Genomic DNA, 23,191 nt, shown 5'->3' on the forward strand with positions numbered 1-23,191 from the left:
AACATTTATTTCAATTTGAATGAATTTCAGCTGAAGTAGCCACATGTGACTAGTGGCTCCCTTATGGAACAAGACACATCTGGACTTGAGTGTGCCATCTTGTTTTGTTTACCTTGCACAGAGTTTTAGAAGTTTGACTTTATTCCCAACACTTAAAGACTGGGGGATTGTATATAAAAGACCAATATCTGACTTCTTATGGAAAACTGGAGCATCTGGAGACACTGGGGATGCTCTTTCTTGACCAGATATGTGGTCTCCAGTCTCCACTGCTCCCTGTCGGCTTCCGCTCAGCCAGCTGCATCGTTTTCATTACCTGCTTGTTCTCTGTTGGCATTTGAATGTATAATCCCTGATCTAATTCCAGCCCGTACTTTTTATACAGGGAATTAAAGTCAGGAGACAACGAGTCTCTTACTCAGAGCCATCCAGGAATTAATACTTAGGCTCACACCAGAATCCCTTGACTGCAGTCTCTCTACTCCAGGGCCTGACTGAGGTCTCTGGGTGTGTGTAGGCGGTGGGGGGCACTCCTGGGTGGTACCTGGGTGTGTCTGAGCTGCGGTCACAAGGCTCATCCTCCCCTCCTTCCAGGCCATGGGCAGGGTGGACATTGGGTGAGGGAGGTCTCTGCTTCCTCCCATCTGGGCTGAGTCACTGGGAGTCACAGTGGGCAGTGAGGGCGTGGGAAGGAGGGAGGCCTGGACTTTCCCTAGCCATTTCCCTCTCTGATTTCCTCCCTCATTGTTTCTCTGACAATTCCAACTGTTGTCAGCGATGGTACATCTGCTAACTCTTTGCTGGCTGCTTCTGCTCCCTGGTACCTCTGCTTCGTGGAGTTTTTTACTCACATGGTTACACTTTTCTTTGTGCACAGGGTTTTTTATTTCCTTCTGAAGTCCTAGTCAGTTCAGTCTTGGGCCACAATACTTACTTAACATTGATAAAGAAAGCTTTGAAATAGTCTTTCAAATGGCAAGAGTTCAATTTTACTGGGTATTTCTCCAGTCTCTTGTTCTGTGCAAGTCAAGGCTAATTCAGAAAGAGGAGGATTAGCTCAGTGACTATGGGGCTGGACTCACCTGGATTTGAGCCCTTGCTCTGCCACTTCCCAGGTTAGTGACCTCAAGAGAAAATGCCTCAACATCTTGAGACTGAATTTCCTCAAGTATCAAAGAGCTGCTGCCTAGGGCCGTGGGTGAGGAGTAAATCTGATAATAAATGTAAGGTAAAAACTTTGATACATGGAACATAATGATAGCTTCATAGATGGAGGGGGTGTAGCATTCATTTTACCACGTCCCTTTCCAGACGTCTTATACGTGTTTGTCCCACCGTGGGGCTTTCTCTGAGTCTGTTCGAGTGATTCACTCATACTGTTGCCTGTTCAGAAAGTACACATGTCTAATATTCCTCTATTCTCACTGAGCTGTGAATCTCAGCCTCAGTAGGAAACAAGATTAGAATGAGAGGTCTAATGCCTATACTTGGAGGAGAACACAGCTGCCTGCAGAGGCTGGCTGGACCTATTCCTAAGTACACACTGTATTGCAATGAGCACCTGTAATGGTGTTACAGTACAGCCCCTTGAAATGTGCTCCACATGAAACCCGACGTCATGGCAGAGCTGACAGCAGCAGCAGACTGCATCTATTGATCCACCCCCGTTGAAGAGATCTAAGACTGCCATTGACTTTTTCTGCCCATGGACCACTAGACTTTCATTGAAGGAACACCTTCTAATTAAAAGGGAAGCATTGTTCTCACTGGGTAAGAGGAAGAGCCATTCATTTTCTAAGGTGTGTGCTTCTCAACCAGAGAATGGAAATATGTTGGGGAGAGGGGGGGAGTGTTTTAGTGCAGAACTGGCTGCTGCTGTTCATCTGCTCAATCTTATTCTAGTGTGTATCTCTCCATTGTCAAAGCAGTGCATTATTTCCTCCTGAATGAAGTCTTCTGAGAAGAGTATTGTGTATTTTATACAAGAGCTCATGGTTCTATCTATTAAGATGCTCATCTGTTACCTGTAATCTTTCTCATTTGGATCCCCTCTCTGTGTAAACGAAACATCACCGTGTGATAACTTCTAGTCCCTCTTTGGATAAGGGAACGTACATGTCATGAGAAACAGGTGAAACTATTCCAAGTGTATACCTCTCCCTCAGGCCAACATCATCCTTGTTAAAGAAATTTAGTGCCATGCAAATCCCAACAAAATCCCACCAGAATCAAGAAATGCCAGATTCAGAAGTTCCAAGGGGAGAGGGATGAAATCAGTGTAAACACAAGAAGTTAAGCAAGTAGAAATTGTTCTCCACTTCTTCTCCCTTGCATCTTGGGAAAACAAGCAGGAGCAGATTGTTCTGTTTTCTAGTCTTTTTCTCTGCAGCGCACGGTGTGTAACATGCAGGGTTTCATTGTCTTTGTTCTGCCGCTTTTCCAAATCCTGCATCTCTTTGGAAAGCATGGTGGATTCACCACATGCCCTTGGGATCAATGAGTTGATCAAGTCAAACTCTAAAGCTGGTGAAAGAGAAGAAGAGGGAAACCTTGATATTTTAGCATCTTGCATATTTGTCTCCATTTAAAACCCATTGTTGGGATTGGATGACTTGGGAAAGCCTGGCTATGAAGTGGGGTTACGGTGATTTGTGACCTTGCACGGGTGCAGTTTTGAGAGGGGCAGCCTGGTGGTAAAGTGTTTGACAATTGGTGAGGAAACACGGGGTGCCTAACTGCCTTCAGGCAGGGCATCAGGTGAGGGGAGATACAGTGTGAGGTTAAGAGATGTGTGTCTTTAACATCAGATTCCCTCTGGGCAAGTCCAGGCACCACTTGGCCAAGTCCAGAGTAGCTCAGTGTCCTTGAGTAGGTTTCTTCTCTATGACTCAGTTTCCTTCACTGTAAAATGGAGATGATCAGAGTGAAGTCTCTATAATTCTCTATAACAGAGTAGTTGGACGATTAAATGAACTTAAGAACAGGTATTATCTATCTATCTATTATATACAGGTAATCTATACCTAGCTCACTGCTACTGCTGCTGCTGAGTCGCTTCACTCGTGTCCAACTCTGTCCGACCCCAGAGACAGCAGCCCACCAGGCTCCCCTGTCCCTGGGATTCTCCAGGCAAGAACACTGGAGTGGGTTGCCATTTCCTTCTCCAATGCATGAAAGTGAAAAGTGAAAGTGAAGTCGCTCAGTCGTGCCTGACTCTTAGCGACCCCATGGATTGCAGCCCACCAGGCTCCTCCACCCATGGGATTTTCCAGGCAAGAGTACTGGGGTGGGGTGCCATCGCCTTCTCCACCTAGCTCACTGGTACTCAATAAATATTAGCTGTTGCTTTAATTGATATTATTTGTTTCATATGTTGGTCTAGTTGGATGTCTTTCATCCATTGGCTCAACAAACATGACCCTTGTGCCCAGTACACAACAGGTACAGAACCAGCTGTCCAGGATGTAGTAATGAACTCTTATCATGGACCATGGGGATTACTGTAATAGGAATATAAGTAGACTACTGTAGTGGAACCAAAGAGGAGATCATAGCTCTGAGACCCACCTTGCTATAGGGAACCACAAAGAAGGTTTTAGTGTCTGGCAGGTATGAAGCTCCTCACTGAACCTGGAGGACCAGGGAAGAAACTGGAGTTGATCCTTGGCATTCTCTCAAGTGTCCTCTGACTGCCCTCCAACCCCCAGCCCCCTGGGCTCTCATCTCATTCTCTACTGTGCAATCCCGCACCGTGAGCATTTGACACAAGTTGACCCTTCATACAGTGAAACAAATGATTGGAAAGACTCATGTCACATTCTGAATCTTGGATGACTTGAGCAAATTCTTGGTTAGGAAGATAGGAAGGCCTTACGTTGTATTGCATTAGCTACATTGCAGCTATTTGTGCTTTAAACTCAGCCACGTGAATTCTTCTTTGGCCTCAAGAAGGCAAATTTTAAACCAGAGACTGTCTTTAAAAAAAAAAAATTTCATTGGGGTATAGTTGATTTACAATATTGTGTTCGTTTCAGGTGTGCAGCAATGTGTCGGTTATACATATACATATATCCACTGTTTTTTAGATTCTTTCCCATTTAGGCCATTAAAGAGTACTGGGTAGAGTTCCTTGTGCTATTCTGTAGGCCTTATTAGTTACCTGTTTTATATACTGTGGTGTGTGTATGTCAGTCCCAATCTTCTAATTTATTCCTTCCCCCACTTCATCCCGATATCCATAAGTTTGTTTTTCTATGTCTGTAACTCTCTTTTGCAAATAAGTTCATTTGTACCCTTAGGGTCCACATATAATCAGTGTCATATGATATTTGTCTTTGTCTGAGTTACTTCACTCAGTATGACAAGGTCTAGGTCCATCCATGTTGCTGAAAATGGCATTGTTTTTTCTTTTAATGGCTGAGTAATATTCCATTAAAGACGCTTGATCCTTGGAAGAAAAGCTATGACCAACTGAGACAGTATATTAAAAAGCAGAGATATTACTTTGCCAACAAAGGTCCGTCTAGTCAAAGCTATGGTTTTTCCAGTAGTCATTAATGGATGTGAGCGTTGGACTATAAAGAAAGCTGAGCACTGAAGGATTGATACTTTTGAACTGTGGTATTGGAGAAAACTCTTGAGAGTCCCATGGACTGCAAGGAGATCCAACAAGTCCATCCTAAAGGAGATTAGTCCTGAATATTCATTGGAAGGACTGATGCTGAAGCTGAAACTCCAATACTTTGGCCACCTGTTGTGAAGAACTGACTCACTGGAAAAGACCCTGACGCTGGGAAAGATTGAAAGTGGGAGGAGAAGGGGATGACAGAGGATGAGATGGTTGGATGGCATCACTGATTCAATGCACAGGAGTTTGAGTAAGCTCTGGGGGTTGTTGATGGACAAGGAAGCCTGGCATGCTGCAGTCCATGGGGTCACAGAGAGTCGGGCACGGTTGAGCGATTGAACTGAACTGAATATTCCATTGTATATATGTACCGCATCCTTATCCGTTCCTCTTTTGATGGACATTTAGGTCGCTTCTGGATAAAACCATAATTCGAAAAGATATATACACCCCAGTGTTCACCGCAGCACTGTTTATAATAATCAGGACTTAGAAGGAACCTGGGGCTGTCTTACTGCCCTTGCTTATTTTACACCCACGTTCCACTCTTATCTCTCTCTCTTCCCACTTCTACTGACTTTCACTCTCTTATGCTCTGAATTTTGGGTTATCACACACACACACGCACAAAATAGAGTCAGTGAAATAAAATCAGCCTATTGAAAGTTGGCCCATCCACCATATTGTCTAACTCCAGTGACAAGTTCTTCTTTTTCCAGGCATCCTTTCCTTTTTCTTTTTTGTAACTTTTTTTGGTAAATATTTATTTTATTTTAGAGTGTAGTTGATTAACAATGTTGTGTTAATTTCAGGTTTACAGCAACCTGATTCAGTTTTATATATATATATACACACACACACACATATATGTGTATGTGTATAATTTTTATTTGTTTTACTTTAATGTATGTTTTACTTTAATATAATTTTAGTATGTTTCACTTTAATATTATTTTCAATTTTATTTATATTTAAAATAAATATTATAATTTATTTTAATTATTATTTTGCATTATGTATTGAATATAAATATTATATATAATATAGATGTATTCTCTTCCAGATTCTTTTCACATGTAGGCTATTAAAAATACTGAGTATAGTTCCCTGTGCTGTGCAGTAGGTCCTTGTTCAGGTGTCCTTTACCTGTGACATCAGTGTCCTCACTTTATCTTTCTTTCCTCTGTTGTAATTCAAAAGGTCTTTTGAAGCTGCAGTTTAATCCAATGAGGCTGTTAGCCTGGGTTCTGAAACCAGGCTCCACCCCACTGGCTAGAAAACCTTGTGTAATTTTCTTAACCCTCCTTTGCTTCATCTGAAAAAAAATGGGGATAAGATAGACCCCTTCATAGGGTTGTTGAGCCCATTAAGTGAGTTGATAGATGAAAAGTAAAGTAGTGCTTGGCACACAGTAAGCACTCAATAAATATTAGCCGTTGTATTGTCATCCAGAGAAATGAGATTTCTAGCTAGATCAGCAGGTGGGGGATATGCCTGCTGTATTCCTGAGCACTCAGCCACTTGATTCTGCAACTCTGCTGAAAGACAATGAGATTGAGAAATCACTCAGGGGTCTGTTCAGATTTGATACGGATCATTGTTCAGAAGCGGGGCCCTTGGAAATCTTCCACTGTGAGAAGCGTGTGGTGAAACAACGATCTGAGGCTAGTGTATCACTAACTGGAATTCCAGTGTGAATTACATTACCACCACGCGCCCAGATGGTTGTCCGGGATGTTTCAAATTACTCACCGTGTACTTTATGTGATAGACTTCTTCAGAGTTCCCCTAGAAAGGGATGGAAAGTCAGCTTTGGAACTAAAGACTTTGTTCAGTAGGCAAATATTTTTATGAAATTGAGACAGACATTTCTAATGCCTCATGCTTCTGACAAACAGATTGACGCTTTGTAAGGAACTGAGCCCATGATTCATATGCTGTGGGCTGAAAAACAGAACTCAGAAACCCAGGGCTCTCAGCTCCTCCCTCTCCTACTAGGTTTGAATGGTGTTTCTTTATAATCATCCACGCGTCCCATGCTTTAGACTGAGATGGAGGGGTCAGTTGTACGTTTTAGGAGTTGAGTCATAGTTGTAAGTACTTTCAGGGCAGCAAGAATTTAAAGGACTCCTCAGTTAAACCTTCTTGAATGAAAGAAGCAATTGAGAATTTAAATGTAGTTTGTACACTGGAGACATAGTTTGAATACCATGTGACTTAATCCCCACTGTACAGAAAACTGGGATGGTCCATGTATAAACCTGGATAACGTCTTCTGGTGTATTCAATTTCACGGGGCCACCATGAGCACTTGTCAACCATCAGAGCTAAATGGCGATGTCCCCCTTCGATCAGGCCTGCCAGGTCCATGTTGTCACAGGAGAACACCGCCTGTAAGACTCATAGGTTTAACTTGGCTGACCCTCTAAGGCTTGCAGTCCTTGTTCCATGGGCCATGTATAGTTTTTAAACACTCAGCTTGTGTGACCCTTCCTGGGAACTTAGCTGGTAAAGAATCTCCCTGAAATGCAGAAAACCCTGGTTTGATTCCTGTGTCGGGAAGTTCCCCTGGAGAAGGGATAGGCTACCCACTCCAGTATTCTTGGGCTTCCCTGGTGGCTTAGATGATAAAGAATCTGCCTGCAATGTGGGAGACCTGGGTTTGAGCCCTGGGTTGGGAAGATCCCCTGGAGGAGGGCATGGCAACCCACTCCTGTATTCTTGCCTGGAGAATCTCCATGGACAGAGGAGCCTGGCGGGCTACAGTCCAAAGGGTTGCAAAGAGTTATATATGACTGAGTGACTAAGCACAGCAAACAGGCTACTGTAGTTTACTATTATAGGAAAAAATGTTCTCCCCTTTTTCATTTGTTCCACAACCTTTCACTTATTTACTCTTATTAAAGGAAAGCTATGCCTTCTGCATATTGTCGTGTTACTTCCCTTCGTCTTGTGGCCATTCCTGAGTCACACCTACTTCCTTTGTCCTCAGAGGACATTGGATTGACAGTCCACCCCTAGGTGAAGTGCTTATCCAGAAACAGCCTATACACACACTGCATACACTCATACAGTTGCACTCACACTAACTTGCACCCACATACACATTCATACACTCATACGTATACACTTCTGCACGCCCGCTTGCAACTTACACACACTCACATTCATACAGACACTCACACATTCTTTCTTTTGCACAAGAATGCTGGTAGAATTATGAGAATTTCAGAGCTGGTTTCAGACCTTACTTTCTGAACTTGAAATCGGTCAGACTTAGTTGATGGCAAATTATTCCAAAAGGAGTATCAGGGCAGAGAACAGTCAGAAACAAGAGATGGGCTCAGAGAGGAAGAGGGAAGCTGCCAAGGTTAAGCTTTATCCCTCTGTCCATTTGCTGCAGACCCTGAGGGCAGCAAGCCAGGGTCTGTTTCATGTACTAGGAAATTGCGTGTGTTGTCAGGAAATCTGGTGCATTTGATGAAAGGGTGGGGTTCTTGTTGACATTGCTGAAGGGTCTGGGGATCCTGGAGGTAGAAGAATGCATGTAAGCAGTAGACACCCCAGTGTGAGCTGCAGTAAATAATGACTGTTCATTGTCCAGTATAACTGAGAAACCAGTTTCAGGTGAGGTTTGATCAAGAGGCCAACACAGTGCTCTGAATTCTCTCTGTTTCGCCCTCTCCACCTGTGGGCTCTGAGGTCATATTTATGGGAGCAAGACTGGCTGTAGCAGTTTAGTCCTCACCTCTTGGCCTCATGCATACAAAGAAGAGAAGGTACCTTTATCCAGGTCTAAACAGTAGTCCCGAGACTGTCTCTAATGGATCAGCTTACATCTCAGGTCCACTCACGTGCTACTTGGTTTATATCAATTAGGTTTTCCTTTAATATGAGGACTGGGGCCATTCATGGGTTGTGTGAAGGTGGATTATGTATGAAAAATGGGATTTCACACCACAGAGGATGGATCTAGTGGCCCTTTGGCAGGAGCTCATTATGTTCTTTAGGCTTTGTTGGGACCCATGGGTGACTCACCACTTCCCCTGGTGCTGAGTCACCGTAAGCTTTCTGTTCTAGACACATGGAAATGGAGCCCTGCTCATTAAGAGCCTCCAAGGTTGCGTTACTTTCCTTTTCCGTTAATTCTTTTCTGAAATTTCTCCATGGCCCAGCAGATTTGCCCCTCCACTTCAAGAGAGATGTTTAAACATCTCACTCTGGGATAGTGATTGAGTCAGAATTTGCTGGTAACCTACTCCTTCCTTTCGTGGCTTCTGCTTTACTAATAGGTGCTGAACCCAGTGAAAGCCAATGTTCTTGCTGAGACAGTTTGGGTGTTAAGAGGATGTTGTTAGTCTTGTTGAGTCACCCAGTCATGTCCTGCTCTTTTCTACCCCGTGGACTGGAGCACGCCAGGCCTCCCTGTCCCTTACCATCTCCTGGAATTTGCCCAAGTTCATGTTCATTGCATTGGTGATGCCGTCCAGCAGTCTCATCCTCTGACACCCTCTTCCCCTTCTGTCCTCAATCTTTCCCAGCATCAGGGACTTTTCCAATGAGTCATCTGTTCTCATCAGATGACCAAAATACTGGAGCTTGAGCTTCAGGATCAGTCCTTCCAGTGAATATTCAGGGTTGATCTCCATTAAGATCGACTGGTTTGATCTCCTTGCTGTCTAGGGCACTTTTAGGAGTCTTCTCCAGCACCACAGTTCAAAGGCATCAGTTCTTTGGTGTTTTGCCTTCTTTACGGTTCAGCTCTCACAACTGTACGTGAGCACTGGAAAGACCACAGCCTTGACTATACGGACCTTTGTTGGCAGAGTAACGTCTCTGCTTTTCGGCACACTGTCTAGGTTTGTCGTCGCTTTCCTGCCGAGAAGCAATTGTCTTCTGATTTCATGGCTGCAGTCACCATCCGCAGTGATTTTGGAGCCCAAGAAGAGAAAATCTGTCACTACTTGCACCTTTTCCCCTTCTATTTGCCATGAAGTAATGGGGCCAGATGCCATGATCTTAGTTTTTTTCGATATTTAGTCATAAGCCAGCTCTTCACTCTGCTTTTTCACCCTCATCAAGAGGCTTTAGTTCCTCTTCGCTCTCTGCCATTAGAGTTGTATCATCCGCATAGCTGAGGTTGTTGATGTTTTTCCTGCCTATCTTGATTCCACCTTGTAACTCATCCAGCCTGGCATTTCTCATGATGTGCTCATTGTATAGGTTAAACACAGGGTGACTCTAGGTAGCCCTGTCATGCTTCTTTCTGGATTTTGAACCAATCAGTTGTTCCATATGAGATTCCAACTGTTGTTTCTTGACCTGCATACAGGTTTCTCAGGAGACAGGTATGATGGTCTGGTATTCCCATCTCTCTAAGAGCTTTCCACAGCTTGTCATGATCCACACAGTCAAAGGCTTTATCGTAATCGATGAAACGAGATAGATGTTTTTCTGAAATTCCCTTGCTTTCTCTATAATCCAGCAAATGTTGGCAATTTGATCTCTAGTTCCTCTTCCTTTTCTAAACCCAGCTTGGACACCTGGAAGTTCTTGGTTTGCATAATGCTGAAGCCTAGCATGCAAGATTTTAAGCATGACCTTACTAGCATGGGAGATTAGTGCAATTGTCTGATGTTAGCATGTTCTTTGGTACTACCCTTCTTGGGAATTGGGATGAGGATTGACCTTTTCCAGTCCTGTGGCCATGCTGGGACTTCCAGATTTGCTGACATAATGAATGCAAAACCTTGATGGCATCGTCCTTTAGGGTTTTGAATAGCTCTGCTGAAATTTCACATCCACTAGCTCTATTAAGAGCAGTGGTTCTTAAGGCCCACTTGACTTTGCACTCCAGAATAGCTGGCTTTGGGTGACTAATCACACCATTGTAGTAATCCAATTCATGAAGATCTTTTTTATAGAGTTCTTCCGTGTGTTCTTTCCATCTCTCCTTGATCTCTTCAGCGTCTACTAGGTCTCTACCATTTTTATCCTTTATTGTGCCCATCTGGGTGAAATGCTCCCTTGATGTTTCCAGATTTCCTGAAGCGCTCTCTAGTCTTTCCCCTTTTGTTGTTTCCTTCTATTATTAAGCATTGTTCATTTAGGAAAGCCTTCTTGTCTCTTCTAGCTCTTTTTTGGGACTCTATGTTTAATTGGATGTACCTTTCCCTCTCTCCCTTGCTTTTTGTGTCTCTTCATTCTTCTGCTATTTGTAAAGCCTCCTCAGATAACCACTTTGCCTTCTTGCTTTTCTTTTTTTTTGAGGGGTGGGGGGTGATTTTGTTCACCATCTCCTGTACAATGTTACGGACCACTGTCCATAATTCTTCAGGCACCGCATTAACTAAATCTAGTCCCTTGAATCTATTTGTTACCTCTACTGAAAATTCACACGGGATTTGATTTAAGTCATATCTGGCTGGCCTATTGTTTTTCCTGGTTTTCTGTAGTTTTCTGAATTTTGCTGATGATCTGAGCCATAGTCAGGTTCAGGCCTTGTTTTTGCTGACTGTATACAGCTTCTCCATCTTTGGCTCCAAAGAATATAATCAATCAATACTCAATATAATTCAGTATTGACCATCTGGTGATGACCATGGGTAGAGCTTCTCTTGTGTTGTTGGAAGAGGGTGTTTGCTATGACTAGCATGTTTTATTGGCAAAATTCAGTTAACTTTTGCCCTGCTTCATTTTGTTCTCCAAGGCCACACTTGCCTGTTACTCCAGGTATATCTTGACTTCCTACTTTTGCATTCCAATCCCCAGTGATGAATAGAACATCTTTTTTAGGTGTTCTCGGTCTTCATTGAACTGATCAACTTCAGCTTCTTTGGCATTGGCGATAGGGGCATAGACTTGAATTGTTGTGTTGTTGAATGTCTTGCCTTGAAAAGGAATTGAGATTATTCTGTCATTTTTGAGGTTGCATCCAATTACTATATTTCAGACTGTTTTGTTGATTTTGAGGGCTACTCCGTTTCTTCTATGGGATTCTTGCCCACAGTAGTAGATATAATGGTCATTTGAATCAGTTCTCATCCATTTTAGTTCTCTGATTCCTAGGATGTTGATGTTTATTCTTGCCATCTCCTCCTTGAACATGTCCAATTTTCCCTGATTCATGGGTCTAATATTCCAGGTTCCTGTACAATACTGTTCTTTGCAGCATCAGATTTTACTTTTATCCCCAGATACATCCACAACTGACTGTTGTATCCACTTTGGCCCAACCACTTCATACATTCTGGGGCTATTGGTAATTCTCCTCCTCTCTTCTCCAGTAGCGTATTGGACACCTTCAGACCTGGGAGACTCATCTTTTGGTGTCATATCTTTTTGGCCTTTTACACAGTTTATGAGGTTCTCTTGGCCATTATACTGGAGTAGTTTGCCATTTCCTCCTTCAGTGGGTCACATTTTGTCAGAACTCTCTGCTATGACCCATCTGTCTTGGGTGACCCTGCACAGCATGACTCATGGCTTCGTTGAGTTTTACAAGTCCCTTCTCCATGACAAGGCAATGATCCATGAAGTAGGGTAGAAGACTAGACGCTACCAAAAACTCACTAAGAGCCAGGGACTATTTCTAAAGTTGCTGCATATGTGTTTCTTATTAATAACCTTGGAAAGGAGGTGATATTCTCCCCATTTTGTTGTTGTCAATTTAGGTGCTGAGTTGTGTCGGACTCTTTGCAACCCCATAGACTTAAGCATGCCAGGCTTCCCTGTCCTTCATTAACTTCTGGAGTTTGCTCAAACTCATGTCCATTGAGTCAGTGATGCTATCTAACCATCTCTCTTCTTAACAGAAGACAAACCAGAGTAAATAATTCCTCCAAGGCTGTAGAGCAGATAGGGCAGAACTAGGATTTTCCCCCCACATTGGGTAGAATCTAACTTCAAACCTCAGCCTTTCAACCAGCCTCTGTCTATATAAACACACTCTGAACTTCTGTCCTCAGAGGACCTTTGTGGGCAAGCTGCCCAGTTCTTCCCCTCCCTGCTTGAACTCTACCCACCCCATCATCCTTGCTCTAAGAGTGACCATGGCCCTCTGCCAGTATACATGCATATCTCCAGATGCTGGTAACCTCCACCTGAGGAGAACTGGTCTTGTTTCCTGACCCACCCAGACCTAACCTGCCCAGCCAGTGCAATGAGCCGTGACCTTCCTGATTTCATTTCCCCATTTTACAGTATTTTCCATTCAAATTGTATATGTCCCATGTCCCTCTCCTTCACAGCTATGCTCTCTGTTAGCTAAGATGCTCCCTGAAAGTTGGTGGGTTTGCATTGCTGGTTATTAATTGCAAGGAATATTTCATGTTCCAGAAATGCAGGATCCTCCATAACTTCCAGAGAAATTTTTCTGAAATACTTCCTCCTGATTTCACCTTTCCATTTTATCTGTGTTATATCCTACCCATAGCTCTTATAATCTTGATCTGGTATGAACTGGCCATGGCCTCTTTTTGTTAATAAAGTTTTATTGGCACATAGCCACACCATTCATACATGGATTGTCTCTGGCTAGCTTCCCACTAGAGTGACAGAGTTGAGCAGGCACAACTGAGACTGTATATCCTGCCAAGGCAAAAATATTAGCTATCTATCCCTGATCTGGGCCTTCCCTGGTGGCTAAGCGGTAAAGAATCCACTCACATGCAAGAACTTGGGTTCAATCCCTGGGTCAGGAAGATCCCCTGGAGAAGGAAATGGCAACCTACTCCAGTATTCGTGCCTGGAGGATTCCATGGACAGAGGAGCCTGGCAGGCTACAGTCCACAGGGGTGCAAAGAGTTGGACACAACTGAGCAACTAAACAACAGTGACAATTCCTGATCTACGTCAGTAAGATCAGTATATACTCCTCCACAAACCCCTAACACCTTTTTCTTCATGTGGTCAGGAATAAAAACCTCTCAATGCCTGGACTCTAGGAAGGAAAAAAAGAAAAAGAAATCAAGTGCCTGATGTTTGTAAAGGAAGAACAGTCTCACTCACAGCCTGGTCCATGCTGACACTTCTGTGAAACCTCCCTGTTTCTGGAGCCCTGAGAGACACTGCTAATCAATCACCGTACTCTTTCCAACTGAGCCTCAGATTCTTCAAAGCAATGCCCAGGCTGCCACTACCAATCAGAGTTGTCATTGAAGTAGAAACCATTTTCCATCTGTGGTCCAGAGAATCACCTAAGACAACAATCATGTTTATAAATAATCCTTGCACATCCTTTGGGTTGCCATGTCAGAGATGGGCACACCCTCTCCCATTAAGTCCAGAGTTGGAACTTAATCCACTGTTTTCTGTTTCTTTGATTAAGCACCAGATGAAGTCGTCAGCTTGCAATAAGGAATCATGTTATATGAAAAAATGCCTCCACTTCTTTTTACTTAAGAGATTCATTACAGTGTGCAGTGCTCACACTGTGAGAGGTACCCAGGAACTGAGGCCCACCGAGAGTATTCTCCAGTAGCATGTCAATGTCATTCTCATTGAGTGGCTTCCTAGGTGGAATCCCTGACACTGTTTCTGCTCTTTCTCTCCCACGGCTAATCCATTCTCTTTTAGCCGGGCTCCCGTTGAATTCATAATAGGTAAAAACACATATACAGTGTTGCCAGGGACTGAAATGGAGGTATCTCTACCACCACATCTTCCTTAAAGCAAGCTGAATTCCAGGACACTCTTTTCAAATGCTGGAGCAGATACCTGCTCAACCACAAACATTAACCACAGTGGGTAAGAATTGGTTAAATACAGGTACCCACTGACAGGTGTGGGGACTGCCCCATAGACCGTATTTATGGGACAAAACTGACAGTGACGGAAGCCGCTCCTGAGAAGGTGACAGGGAAGTCGCAAGTGAGAAAGTGGCATCACTTAGCCGTTTCTCACTGCTTTTTTCTCCACAAGTTGGAGAAGAGGCCGGGAAGGAAAGCGAATATTTTACAAAGGAAACGGGGCTTAAGGGGGCAGTTGGTTAGAGAGACTTGCTCCTTCTTACTGGCTAGGGAGCGTCTGAGCTGTAAGGAATGATAGCTATTCACTGGAAGAATCCAGACGCCCTGGGAAAGTTTCTTTGAGCCTCACACCGTTGGCATCTTGACAGCAAAGTTTTATGCACCGCGGTAGTGTTGATTGGAATCCTGCCGAGCTTTTCCAAGAGCCATTGTTCATCAAATTTGGGGCTTTAAAAGTTGAGGCATTGAGAGTGTGAGCATGCCTTTGGTCATTTAAAAACATTAAGCCGACCTTGGGAAAAGGTTTTAGCATTTGCACCTTGTGATTTTTTTGTGTCCTACTTCTGGAAATAGTGTAAGATGTGCCTTCCCAAATGGCAATGGTGAGGATCTTTTAATGATGGTTTAAGCTTTTAGGTTTATGGGATTCCAATAAAATTAATAATGTGGTGTTGCTGATATTTTTTGAGTGAAAAAAGCGTTGTACTCCTTCCTGGAACAGATAAAGAGTTTAATAAGTATTATACCCAAGGTGCTGTATAAGCAAACGTTGAAAACAGAAGATAATATTATTTAAAATCACATTAATATAGAGGCTGTTGCTGTTCATATGGTGCATATCTTAGGGTACTCTTTCACCGAGAGGAACCAAGTTCAATTTAAATTTCAGTTGAATGGGCTGTCATGGAACTAGAAGGCCCTTTCTGCAGACCAGAAACCTAATTTGTTGTTGTTGTTAAGTGGCTCAGTCATGTCTGATTCTTTGTGATCCCCATGGACTACAGCCCACCAGGCTCCTCTTTCCATGGGATTCTCCAGGCAAGAATACTAGAATGGGTTACCATGCCTTCCTCCAGGGGATCTTCCCAACCCAGAGATCAAACCTGCATCTCCTTCATTAGCAAGTGGATTCTTTACCACTGAGCCACCAAGGAAGCTCACTAGAAAGCCAGATACCATGGATTGTTTAATTTCTGGCCCAAATGAGGGAAGGACTGGGGAATAAGATACTGGAGTAAGCTAGATGTCATGGTGTGTTCCAGAGCTTGGGTACTGCAGCTCAGCCATGTTTCTGCCTAAGCTTGGGGCTTGGTTTGCCTCCTGAGCAAGAGACCTTGTAGAAAACATACGTTGTTTCTGCTGCTTGGCAGCCCATTATCTCCTTCCTCTGGTATGGGAACTTCCTTCACCACAAGAAAAGTTCTCTCTGTACTTTCAACCGAGTTGTTCAGTAGGGGCCTGCCAATCAAGATATCCTGCCCTCCTGGATCGTGGAAGGGCTCCTGCTTCTGGCTGAGCCAGTCACTACACTTAACCTCCTCCCTGCACCCTGGCCACAACTGGCCGCAATCCTTATGAGAATCATTCAGCATCCTTTGCATGACTTAACCTATGGGAGCTGGCAGGGAGTGCCCTTTCCTCTCTGATTAGTAGGCTATAATGGGCTTCCCTTGTGGCTTAGCTGGTAAAGAATCTGCCTGCAATGCGGGAAACTTGGGTTCGATCCCTGGGTTGGGAAGATCCCCCGGAGAAGGGAAAGGATACCCACTCCAGTATCCTGGCCTGGAAAATTCCATTGACTGTTTAGTTCATGGGGTCGCAAAGAGCTGGACACGACTAAGTGACTTTCACTTCACTTCACTTCACCTTTTCAATGATATGTACCTGGAGCTGCCTGCCTTTGGTTGTAGTTTTTACCCTGCTGAGGTAGCACACCCAAAAGAATGAATGAACCTCGCAAAGGAAGCAGTGGCCAGGGCAAGGAGAAAGAAAAAGTTCTTGGCATCCACAAGGCGTGTTCGATCCTGCCTGTTCCCCAGTTTCATCACAAAAGCCCGTGAATATCCTGTTTTGCTTAACTCAGAATTATGTTTCTGTCGTTTGCAAGCAAACAGCTTTAACAAATAGAGCTGGCACCCCAAATTTCTATCCCAGGCTCCTGGACTACATTTCTAACCCTTTCATTCCTGCCTGCTTCGGCAAGCTTTCTTTAGTTGTCTGTTACCGTGTGAGCACTGTGACGGGCCCTGAAGATAGGAAGAGTCAGGTAGTGAAATCTGCTTAGGCTGATAGTCGTGGTCCCTGCCCTCTGGGGACATGAGTGGGCGGAGTTTGGGGTTATGAACCATGGACTTGCCTTTCCCCCGGCCTTGCCCTCCTCTGTTGATTTCCTCATTCCCAGCTGCTCACGTGAACTTGGCTTTTTGTCTTTCTTGACATACTCTGTGCCCAGATTTACTAAATTCACTGCTCCATCCTAACTCCCGGCCTTTGGGTGGGTTTTTCAAGTCTATGAATCTACCCTGCCACCTTCTAACCTCTTTAAGCCTCAGGTTTGCCATCTGTAAAATGGAGGTAGCAATAATACCTGTTTCCTAGTTGTGGTGAAGATGAAATGCTTAATGGATGCTTCATAACAAAAAAATCAATATACAGTAGGAGAAGTGATTGTCTGATACTTCCAACTCATAAACAGATTTAAGTGTAGTATCACATTCATTTCATCTTTTGTATGAAAGAAAATAAAGCTATAAAAATATTTTTAGATTAGAAGGGCTATACATTTTTAATTTTTCAGAATTATATTATTTGGCAGAAAACTCATGGGAAAAAATAATTCTGCCATGTATTTCCTTTTCATACTGTTAATGGGGTTCAGAAAACTGAGATCATGGCATCCGGTCCCATCACTTTATGGCAAATAGATGGGGAAACAATGGAAACAGTGACAGAACTTTATTTTTGGGGGGCTCCAAAATCACTGCAGATGGTGACTGCAGCCATGAAATTAAAAGACTCTCCTTGGATGAAAAGCTATGACCAACCTAGACAGCATATTAAAAAGCAGAGACACTGCAGCCTCAGAGAACTTCTCCACCATCCAGTGATCAAGGAGGCCTGGACCTCAGCCTTGGGGTATGGCCCTCTTCTGCATTTGTTCCCTCCCTGTGGGCTCTCCTTCAGCCCTAGAGATGGTGACTGCTGCTCATATCTGCTATTCCTATGTTCTTTAGAGTTCTTTTAACTCCTTATGAGCCAGTCTCCCATTACTTCAATCCCCCACTAGAGTTGATGATTCTTTATGTTAAATTTTCCCTATCCAAATCGTAAAATAAATAAATAAATGTAAATTATGATTTAAGTATATTACATTTTGAATTACTTTTCTATAAGTTGTGAGGTATGTGCTGAAGTCCATTTTTCAGTTCTTCATGTCCAGTTGTTGTGGTTTTATTTCTTCTTTTCCAATATCTTTTTCTTGGGATTTTATTCATAGACAATAATGTCATCCACAAATATGGAAAAAAGTTTTATTAAAAATAAATAAATAAAAAGCAGAGACATTACTTTGCCAACAGAGGTCCGTCTAGTCAAAGGTATGGTTTTTCCAGTAGTCGTGTATGGATGTGAGAGTTGGACTATAAAGGAAGCTGAGTGCCAAATAATTAATGCTTTTGAACTGTGGTGTTGGAGAAGACTCTTGCGAGTCCCTTGGAGATCAAAACCAGTTAATCCTAAAGGAAATCAGTCCTGCATATTCTTTGGAAGGACTGATGCTGAAGCTGAAACTTTGGCCACCTGATGCGAAGAACTGACTCATTAGAAAAGACCATGATGATGGGCAAGACTGAAGGCAGGAGGAGAAAGGGACGACAGAGGATGAGATGGGTGGATGGCATCACTGATCTGATGGACATGAGTTTGGGTAAGCTCTGGGAGTTGGTGATAGACAGGGAAGCCTGGCATGCTACAATGCACAGGTCAAAAAGAGTTGGACACAGCTGAGTGACTGAACTGAACTGATGTATTTCCTGTTTGACTTTTTTTAAAAAAAGGATCTAGAAAAAAATATGTTTAGGAATAGACTTGTCTCTGATTCTAGGTAGAATTAAAATGTGCAAAGGGGGACCAGTGTGTGTGTGTGTGCATGTGCTAATATGTGAGTGTGCACATGTGTGTGTGTATGAAATAGAGGAAGAATGCTGTATTTCACAGATAAAAGTACATATGAACTTGTAAGGTCTGACTGTGTCCTTAAGCCACTTTGATTTTCCATGTGATTGTGTTAGATGCATATTTAAGATTTCTTCTCTGGAAAACCTGTTGAGCCTGTTTCTCTTCTCAGTGAAGGATCCTGTGACTGTATTTGAATAGCTCCTGATATCTCATAGTCTCAGGGGGCAGCAGTAATGGCAGGAATGGGGTCTACTCTTCCACTTATCTAGTGAGAAAATGTTCTCTTCTTCCTTGTTGAAATCCTTGTCACTGAACGCGTTTTCTTTGCTAGTAAAGGGCCTCTGGTAGAAAGCTCCCTTATGTGGCATCCCCTGCTGCATTTCCTATTACATGAATTCCTTCCTTGCTCAACAAAAGTAATTGCTCAGTTAGGCCAGTTTTTTTGGGTTTTTTTAATGAGCAGCTTGAATACATGCATATATTTAATAATGAAACAATTCATCAACAACCAAAAAAAAAAGAGAGAGAGAGAAATTTACAAGACCGCAATGCTGTGGAAGAAAATGAGACATCAGTATAGCAACTGACCCAGAAGGCTGCATGATAAGTACATTAAAGGCAGACTTGACTAGGATAGTACTGTATGCTCTTCAAATGGAGAAGTATCCACTTATTTGATTGCTTGGAAGCAGGCAGCTTTATTGTATGCTGCATGGAATGGAAGCAAAGAGCCGGGGAAGGGAGAGGGGAGAGGGAGAAGAGAATCCAGGGTAAGCAGACGGAAGAGACTGAGATGGAATTACAAAGAGATGACTGTAAGGCTTTTTGTTTGCTCTGCAGCCTAAACTAAACCTGTTCCAAGTCTTTGTCAGTCAAATTCAGTGATCACACGAGTAGCACTAGGCACTATGAAGGAATGGTGGAAGAAGTAGTTTACAAAGTAAAAGGACACCAGGGGTTCCTGCTCTCAGGAGCTTACAACCTATGTGGGGAGACAGTTTCCACATACAACGCTACTATAAAACATACTTACAAAGTAACTAAATACAAATAAATATACATATGAATAAACAATCAGTTCAGTTCAGTCACTCAGTCGTGTCTGACTCTTTGCGACCCCATGAATCGCAGCACACCAGGCCTCCCTGTCCATCACCAACACCCGGCGTTCATGCAAACTCACATCCATCGAGTTGGTGATGCCATCCAGCCATCTCATCCTCTGTCGTCCCCTTCTCCTCCTGCCCCCAATTCCTCCCAGCATCAGAATCTTTTCTAATGAGTCAACTCTTCTCATGAGGTGGCCAAAGTACTGGAGTTTCAGCTTCAGCATCATTCCTTCCAAAGAAATCCCAGGGCTGATCTCCTTCAGAATGGACTGGTTGAATCTCCTTGCAGTCCAAGGGACTCTCAAGAGTCTTCTCCAACACCACAGTTCAAAAGCATCAATTCTTCGGTGCTCAGCTTTCTTCACAGTCCAACTCTCACATCCATACCTGACTACTGGAGAAACCATAGCCTTGACTAGATGGACCTTTGTTGGCAAAGTAATGTCTCTGCTTTTGAATATGCTATCTAGGTTGGTCATAACTTTCCTTCCAAGGAGTAAGCGTCTTTTAATTCCATGGCTGCAGTCACCATCTGCAGTGATTTTGGAGCCCAAAAAAATAAAGTCTGACACTGTTTCCACTGTTTCCCCATCTATTTGCCATGAAGTGATGGGACTGGATGCCATGATCTTCGTTTTCTGAATGTTGAGCTTTAAGCCAACTTTTCCCTCTCCTCTTTCACGTTCATCAAGAGACAATATTTGAAAGCTAAAAGGTACTGTGTCAATAAGTGTTCAGAAGCCCCTAGGTCAGTCCAGGAAGGCTTTCAAAGAAAAAAAATATGGACTTTGTGAGTGTAACAGTGGTGTACAGTAGGGCATGTGCAAAGGCGTAGGAGTGGAAGCACATATGTCACGTACAGTAAGCAGATCAGCTTGATAGAAAGTCTAAATAGGTCTCCTTAAGAAGTGAGTGGGATAAAACTGTAGGAGTCTATTTGGTGAAAGACACTGACTTATCAATGTTTGGTCTGGTCCCTAAAACAAAACAAACAGGGAAAGATGTTTTCTCTAGGTAATGATAGGAAGTGGCTATAGGTCCAGGAGCAACTCCACTGCTCTCAAAAGTTTTGTAGTTACTCTGAAACAAAGAAGCTAGAAATGGGATGGTGGAGAAGTGTTCATCATCCTTGAGCAGTTCAAGTAGAGGGAACTGCCTTCTACAACAATTCTTGCATAGTGGCAAGTGAAAAACCTCAAAGAAATCCCTAAACTGAGCCCTACGGCCCAACGGGCAGCCAGATTCCAGTCACTTCAAGGGCTCAAGCAGAATGTCCTAGACCTTCGTTACTAATTCTTGGTGGGGAGTAGATTGTGTCTGCTTATAAAAGAATTTATTTTTGAAATGCCATGACAAGCAGCTTTGGTCCTAACATTTTATAAATTAAAACAGAAGGATGAGAAGAGCCCTAATTTATAGGGAATGCTCATGTCCCTGAAGAAGGACAGGTCAATATGGGCCCAAATTCTCCCCTGGTCTTTAAGTAGAGAGGCAAAACATCACACCTTGAAAAGAGGCTTTTCTCAGCCAAAGCATGTAAGACCTCTTTCTTTAAGCATATTGATCTGAAGCTGTTCCAGGAAGGAAAAAAAAGAGCCCAGGCCAGTTGTTCAGCAGCAGACACAGTCAGTCCCCCGTGTCACGAGAGCCCCGCTGGGAGGCACTGGGTCCCACTGAGGTTGAAATACACTGCTGGGGGCCAATCTTGATGCCATTTGCCTCACTGTGGACATCAGATAAACCCTGCTGATTTTCCTATAATGTCTTTGGCTGTGTTACTGAAGGCCTCCTCAACATTGCAGGCTCTTTTCATTGAAGTTTCCATGAATATAAGTCCATGTTCCCGAGCAAAGGCTTCTCCTTCTGTCTTCACATCCCTACAGGACTCTAAGTCACTCTTTTTCCCAATCAGCATGATAACCATGTTGGAACCAGGTGGTTCCAGGTGGTTGACGGTTTCACGCCCTGTAATGTCGCACACCAACAGTGCACCAGCTGCTCCCCTGTAGCAGGAATGGGTGATAGAACGGAAAGATTCTTGTCCAGACACATCCCAGATTTGCAGCTTGATCTGTTTTCCATCAGTGCTGACCATACGGGCCCCAAACTCCATGCCTATTGTAAAGCCGTGGACCATGGTTGGAACTGCTTGTCTGTAAACTGCAGAAGGAGACATGACTTCCCCACACCTGTTTCCCCAATGATGATGTACTTGAAGAGATAATCGTAAGTCATTGTCTCTTTTCCTCTGGATTCCGGATCCGCCCAACTTCTTAGGCCAGTTTTTTAATAAAGGATGGTGACAATCCTTCTGAGTTGTTGGACATTAGGGTGGGTTGGTGAGTGTGAAATTCATTATGGCAATGTCTGAAACACAACTTCTTAAGAATATCATAAAGGAGTCAATCTTTCTTTTCCAAGAAATGTCTGTGCCCATTTCAGGCCCCTGAAATCATGCCAGACCTCAAAGCACCTCGGTGATCTGAGCAGTTCACATAAATGGAGTGGTGTGGATCTTACCTAGCCCTTTAGCTTTACACACAGAATCCACTGGATTTTCTCCATGTCTGTCTGCTACTGGCGTGTCCTCTGGTACATTCCACAGATACACAGCACTGTTCCTCCTGCTTCCTGCATACTATACTTAAATTTCCTCTAATCCAGACGTTCCAAGATTTGTGAAACAAAATAATCCCTTTGGATCTTCTTCAGCTGTTTTTCAACCAGCCATTTCCATACTTGTATCTCACTATATCCTTATCCCTTTTGAGTGCTGTATGTCAGGTATGATATAAATAATATATTGAAGTCAACTGTACCTGACACCAGCAAGCATTAGCTACCTTAATGGCATAGTGTCTGTCATCTGGGTTGCTCCTTGGTATTAGATGTCCAAGAAGTCTAAGATTGACTGAGAAATTCACTTTGTATGTCATAAGCTTGAAAATTGGTTCAATTTAGCCCTATATATGTTAATTAAGCCCCTATTATATATGGAATGGGCTTCTCTGGTGGCTCAGTGGTAAGGACCCCACCTGCCAATGCGGGAGATGCGAGTTCGATCCCTTAATCTGAAAGATCCCCTGGAGAAGGAAATGGCAACCCATTCCAGTATTCTTGCCTGGAGGATCCCATAGATAGAGGAGCTTGGCAGGCTACGGTCCCTGGGGTCGCAAAAGAGTCAAAGACGACTTAGCAATTAAACAACAACAATATATGGGATATTAGATTAGGCTCCGAAATACAGAGAAATATAAATCATACATCTTGCCCTTGACAAAGCTTCCAGTCCAATGTAGAGTGTATTGTTAAAGATTTCCTAAAGTAGAGAAGCCACGCATATTAGTTGGCTTAATTTTAAAAAGGAAACATATAAGCAGGCATCCTGACACATCCTCTAGCACATACACACAATACTTGGAAGCCCCAGGTTTTCTTCTTGGTAATTGTCTTGCTTAAAAGAAGCTTCTGCATTGGCTTCATTTGCAAAATGGCAGCAAGAGGGCTCTACCAGTTCCTCAGCAAGGTTT

The 23,191-nt window shown here is 43.3% G+C and overlaps 1 pseudogene; it reads right to left on the bottom strand.

The window, feature by feature from the left end:
• Positions 1-21,287: 21,287 nt before the first annotated feature.
• LOC129635528 (ras-related protein Rab-2B-like) lies at positions 21,288-21,896 on the bottom strand (annotated as a pseudogene).
• Between the last annotated feature and the right edge of the window lie 1,295 nt (positions 21,897-23,191).

The sequence above is a fragment of the Bubalus kerabau genome, chromosome 20 (genome assembly GCF_029407905.1).
Source record: "Bubalus kerabau isolate K-KA32 ecotype Philippines breed swamp buffalo chromosome 20, PCC_UOA_SB_1v2, whole genome shotgun sequence".
NCBI lineage: Eukaryota > Metazoa > Chordata > Mammalia > Artiodactyla > Bovidae > Bubalus > Bubalus kerabau.